Raw genomic sequence first — 6381 nt, forward strand, 5'->3', positions numbered from 1 at the left:
AATTGCCCTTTATCACACCTCGGCAGAGAGATAATCACAGCAATCAAAGGTGTGAATGGTGTCCAAACAGGCCAGTCAGGAAAACATTACATCAAAGAACAATGAGGTGGGGTCACAAGGGGTCGAATGTTGCAGATGCTGGGGTCTGTATGAAAAACAAAAACCAGACAAAAAACAATAAATTAAAAAAAAAATTTTTTTTTTGCTGGAAATCAAAGCAGGTCCGGCTGCATCTGTGTAGAGAGAACCAGCCAGCGACGACTCGAGTTTGGATGACTCTACGTCAGGTGGGGTTACATGTAGCGTGACATGAACCCAAGATCCCGGTTGAGGCCGTCCTCATGAGTGCGGAACTTGGCTATCAGTTTCTGCTCGATAATTTTGCGTTGTCGTGTGTCTCGAAGGCTGCCTTGGAGAATGCTTACCCGAAGATTGGAGGCTGAATGTCCTTGACTGCTCAAGTGTTCCCCGACTGGGAGGGAACACTCCTGCCTGGCGATTGTTGTGCAGTGTCCGTTCATCCGTTGTCGCAGTGTCTGCATGGTCTCGCCGATGTACCATGCTGCGGGGCATCCTTTCCTGCAACGTATGAGGTTTCATTCTTGGACACACGAATCTCCATCAAATATGGACACCTCAGCACTTCACTCTACCGCAAGCCCACGGACAACCTCATGATGCTCCACTTCTCCAGCTTCCACCCTAACCACGTTAAAGAAGCCATCCCCTATGGACAAGCCCTGCGAATACACAGGATCTGCTCAGGCGAGGAGGAGCGCGATGGACACCTACAGATGCTGAAAGATGCCCTCGTAAGAACGGGATATGACGCTCGACTTGTCGATCGACAGTTCCGACTGGCCACAGCGAAAAATCGCATAGACCTCCTCAGAAGACAAACACAGGACACAACCAACAGAGTACCCTTCGTCGTCCAGTACTTCCCCGGAGCGGAGAAACTACGCCATGTTCTTCGCAGCCTTCAACATGTCATCGATGACGATGAACACCTCACTAAGGCCATCCCCACACCTCCACTACTCGCCTTCAAACAGCCGCCTAACCTCAAACAGACCATCGTTCGCAGCAAATTACCTAGCTTTCAGGAGAACAGTGACCACGACACCACACAACCCTTCCACAGCAACCTCTGCAAGACATGCCAGATCATCAACACAGATACCATCATCACGCGTGAGGACACCACCCACCAGGTACATGGTACACACTCATGTGACTCGGCCAACGTTGTCTACCTGATACATTGCAGGAAAGGATGCCCTGGAGCATGGTACATTGGCAAGACCATGCAGACACTGCGACAACGGATGAACGGACACCGCGCAACAATCGCCAGGCAGGAGTGTTCCCTCCCAGTCGGGGAACACTTCAGCAGTCAAGGACATTCAGCCTCCGATCTTCGGGTAAGCATTCTCCAAGGCGGCCTTCGAGACACACGACAATGCAAAATCGTCGAGCAGAAAACGATAGCCAAGTTCCGCACCCATGAGGACGACCTCAACCGTGATCTTGGGTTCATATCACGCTACATGTAACCCCACCTGACGTAGGGTCATCCAGACTCGAGTCGTCATTGGCTTGTTCTCTCTACACAGGTGCGGCCGGACCTGCTGTGATTTCCAGCAAAAAAAATGTTTTTTGTCTGTTTTTTTTTGTTTTTCATACAGACCCCAGCATCTGCAACATTTGACCCCTTGTGACCCCAACTCATTGTTCTTTGATGTAATGTTTTCTTGACTGACCTGTTTGGACACCATTCACACCGTTGTTTGCTGTGATTATCTCTCTGCCGAGGTGTGATAAATGGCAGTTAGAAAGATTACCTGTAAACATCTGACATTATTCTCTGACTACATAAGCTGTGTCTTTATGCATCTCTCCACTTCACCTGATGAAGGAGCAGTGCTCTGAAAGCTTGTGATTTCAAATAAAGCTGTTGGACTATAACCTGGTGTTGTGTGACTTCTTACGTATGAGGTAGACAACGTTGGCTGAGTCACATGAGTATGTACCATGTACCTGGTGGGTGGTGTCCTCACGTGTGATGATGGTATCTGTGTTGATGATCTGGCATGTCTTGCAGGGGTTGCTGTGGCAGGGTTGTGTGGTGTCGTGGTCGCTGTTCTCCTAAAAGCTGGGTAATTTGCTGCGAATGATGGTCTGTTTGAGGTTAGGCGGCTGTTTGAAGGCGAGTAGTGGAGGCATGGAGATGGCCTTAGCGAGGTGTTCGTCATCATCGATGACATGTTGAAGGCTGTGAAGAACATGACGTAGTTTCTCCACTCCGGGGAAGTACTGGATGATGAAGGGTACACTGTTGGTTGTGTCCCATGTTTGTCTTCTGAGGAGGTCTATGCGATTTTTCACTGTGGCCCATCGGAACTGTTGATCGACGAGTTGAGCGTCATATCCCGTTCTTACGAGGGCATCTTTCAGCGTCTGTAGGTGTCCATTGCGTTCCTCCTCGTCTGAGCAGATCCTGTGTATTCGCAGGGCTTGTCCATAGGGGATGGCTTCTTTAACGTGGTTAGGGTGGAAGCTGGAGAAGTGGAGCATCGTGAGGTTGTCCGTGGGCTTGCGGTAGAGTGAAGTGCTGAGGTGCCCGTCTTTGATGGAGATTCGTGTGTCCAAGAATGGAACCAATTCTGATGAGTAGTCCATGGTGAATTTGATGGTGGGATTGAACTTGTTGATGTTATCGTGTAGTCTTTTCAGTGATTCTTTGCCGTAGGTCCATAGGAAGAAAATGTCGTTGATGTATCTGGTGTATAGCGTTGGTTGGAGGTCCTGTGCAGCGAAGAAGTTTTGCTCGAACTTATGCATGAAGATGTTGGCGTATTTGGTCCCTATGGCTGTTCCGTGTGTTTGGGTAAAGAACTGGTTGTCGAAGGTGAAGACATTGTGGAAAAGGATGAAGCAGATGAGTTGTAGGATGGCATCTGGAGATTGGCTGTTGTTGGTGTTGAGTACTGAGGCTGTCGCAACGATGCCGTCATCGTGGGGGATACTGGTGTAGAGTGCTGAGACGTCCATCGTGGCGAGAAGTGTTCCTGGTTCAACTGGTCCGTAGGTGCTGAGTTTCTGTAAGAAGTCTGTAGTTTCGCGACAGAAGCTGGGGGTTCCTGTACGATGGGTTTCAGGATGCCCTCGACGTATCCAGAGAGGTTCTCATGCAGGTTTCCATTGCCTGATACGATAGGACATCCGGGTGTGTTGGCTTTGTGTATCTTTGGGAGGCAGTAGAAGTCTCCCACGTGGGGAGTACGTGGGATGAGAGCGCGTAGGATGCTTTGAAGGTCTGGATCGAAGGTCTTGATCAGTCTGTGTGTTCTTTGGTCGGATCTGTGGGTAACTGTCTGTAGTGTTCCTGGATGTCCAGTTGTTGGTATGCTTCTTTGCAATAGTCCATTCTGTTCTGTATGACGATGGCTCCTCCTTTGTCTGCTGGTTTGATGACGATGTTGGGGTTGGTCTTGAGAGCGTGGATGGCATTGCGTTGTGCTCGGGTGACATTCTGGACTGTCTTGTGAGTGCGGCTGATGAATCTGGCATTGATGCATCTCCTGACAGCTTGAGCATACATGTCAAGCTTAGGGCAGTGTCCCTCCGGAGGGGTCCAATTTGACTCTTTCTTCTTCGGTTGCTGCACTGCAGATCCCTCTGTCTGCTGTTCCAGATCATTGATTGTCTCATTGGGTTTGCTGCTGATGTAAGCCCCCAAAGTGCGGACCAAGTGATATACAAGGTCGACGTCACCGGCTTGTTGCAAGAAAGACAGACCCAATAATTGAAGTCAAATGGTTTATTCTGGCCTGGGGAGTACTTCTTGCATCCCTACACAAGACCAAAAACTCCAATGAGCCTCTCAAAGTCCACACAGTTATACAAAAATTAAGGCCCTGCCCTAGGGGCGGGGATAAGCTTATCAGCATATACAGAGTTATAGCTAAATTGCAATTCCAAAACCGTGACATTTCTTCTTCCTGCCACCCCTAATTCCCACATTCCAGTTATCAATTGGTCCCATCACATCCTGTGACTATGGGCCTCATTTTAATTGCTTTACAACCATCTAATTGTCCGTAGCCAGGTGGTGTTGCTCATTACATGCTTCCTTAAGATAACAGTCCTCGTTAAGGCATGCAAAGCACAGATTTTGGCCTCATCTTGGGTTACTCCTGTAAAGCAAGCACAACCTAATTAGTCCTACCATACTTTGAGGAATGCAACCCTGTTGTAATTTATCTTCCTGTGTTATCTTTATTATGTGCCGCCTCGCCTGGCTGACCAGACATCCTCTCTAATCTTTCTACGAGTTGCTCTGCAGTTTAATCTCTCAGCAGTTGAAGTCACCTAATCATGTTTTTAAAACTTAGCTGGGTAAATGCAATATACAGACCTCTATATTGTTTAACTCAGAGTATGAATTAAACCATTACCTCCACCTTGTACATTGGTGTTGCAATTGAATCCTGGTTGTTCTGCCCTGTTATGCCCAATTTCAATATCTTATTTCAGTCCTCCCTTTTGACCTTTTGGACAATTGTTCCAATATAGGTCAACATGTATTTCTGCTTCCTGGTGTCTGCCAGTGCGTGCACTCCCTGGCCTTCTACCAGTCTAGGTTATACATGTGTATATATCCTATCAATCTGGAGGCCGACGTCCACCCATGTGGTATGGTGGTCTTTTCTTTACGGTGGGCTTTCCTTTATGGTGGTCTTTGCTTTATGCACTCCTTCCGGTGTAACAATTCCCGGGGCCCCTTAGACCCTGCATTAATGGTTTAGGCTTTCTGCTCAAGCTTGTCCCTCATTCCCGCATTGGGTGTGTGATGTGCCAATTCGAGACTGTCATCACTCACCAATCCTCATTCACCACCCTCCTTCTGCCACCCCCGTCTTACGGTTGGCCGGCCCGGTCATTAATTACCATGCCCAATTAATCCCTTGTAATTTCAGGGCTTCCTATCACATCTTACACCATTTGCCTTGGAGAGGCGGGGGAGTTTTCCATACTTAACTTCTCTACCTGCCTCTCCTCAGGCTTGACTTCTTTTACGGCACCAATTTCGGCTTTACTCATTCTGGTGCAGAGGCACTGGAGCAGCAAAAATACACAATATATTGTAATAACAATCATGGGGAATATCATTATGCCTTGTATCACTGAGGCGCCCAACGTCCCCGACCAAAATGATCCCCAATTATCAAAATAGGAGGAGGTGGGTGAGTTTCCTCTAATGTTGTACTAATGTCTTTTTGTTGTTTCTTTAAGTCCTCTATTTTATGATAATACTTTAAAATTTCCTTCGTTTCCTGCCGTAATTTCTTCCAAGCTTCCTCTAACTTAGGAATTGCCTTGGGCTCTGGTATGGCATAAGTGTCGACCTTTTTATTAAATCCCATATTATCAAGTGACCAGGTTTTCCTATCTGTGCAGGTATCTTTAGACCAAAACAAAGGTTTGATTGGGGAATGGGACAAGTCATATCTTGATATTCATATTTCTGTTCGATTGTGGTGATACAAAGTGTCCCGTTGTTCCTGTTATGTTCATAAATAAATAGACGTTTTCATTATGAACAGCTAGCTTGAGCTAGTCATTTATTCAGCCATGTGGACTAGTGTACAGGCATCCATCTTGACTACTGCCTTGTGGGTAGCCCACTACTAAACATACAGCTCCACCTAGTGTACCATTCTAGAATGACATGTTACTGATCATTACATCCCCCTTCCTTAGACGTTAAACAAAATCAATATCAATCAATCATAACGACATAAACATCTTCACAACAGTCAACACATTTTCAAAGCTTTACTTTATGAACTCTAAGCTTTTCATTCTTTTATTATAGTTTTCTTTGTGCTCAAAGATTAAGTCTATCAGGCTTTTTTACTTCATGTGTGGATCTTCTCAGCACAGGTAAGTCTGATGTGTTTTCATGAGAGTCTGTATGTGTGTTTGTGTTAGATTGTTCTGGTGGTGAGTGACAAGATTCAGTTGCGGCATTGTCATCGATTTGCTCTTGAATAGTTTCTTGTGTTTTCAGGAGGGAACGGCGGTTCCTCCTGAGAATCTGTCCTTCCTCGGTTCTAACAGTGTATGACCTTGGTCCTACTTCCTCAAGAACTGTAGCTTTCCTGTTCCATGCATCTGGATCCTCAATCCTGACAACATCATCCCTTGGCAAAGGTTTCAGAGTTTTGGATGACTTGTCATAGTGTGATTTCTGTTTCTGTAACGGCTTCAGCGGCACTTCCCTCTACTCGCCGCCTGAGGGCGGTTTTTGAGGCTTCGGTGCGCTGCTGCCGTGCCTTCTGGGCCCCTCTCCTCACCTGTTTCTCGAGTAATTGA

General features: G+C 46.9%; 1 pseudogene; it reads right to left on the minus strand.

Moving 5' to 3' along the window:
- Positions 1–517: 517 nt before the first annotated feature.
- Positions 518–5897, minus strand: LOC147113848 (uncharacterized; annotated as a pseudogene).
- Between the last annotated feature and the right edge of the window lie 484 nt (positions 5898–6381).

Source organism: Somniosus microcephalus, chromosome 8, assembly GCF_052327205.1.
Source record: "Somniosus microcephalus isolate GS21.2 chromosome 8, FLI_Smic_1.0, whole genome shotgun sequence".
Classification (NCBI taxonomy): domain Eukaryota; kingdom Metazoa; phylum Chordata; class Chondrichthyes; order Squaliformes; family Somniosidae; genus Somniosus; species Somniosus microcephalus.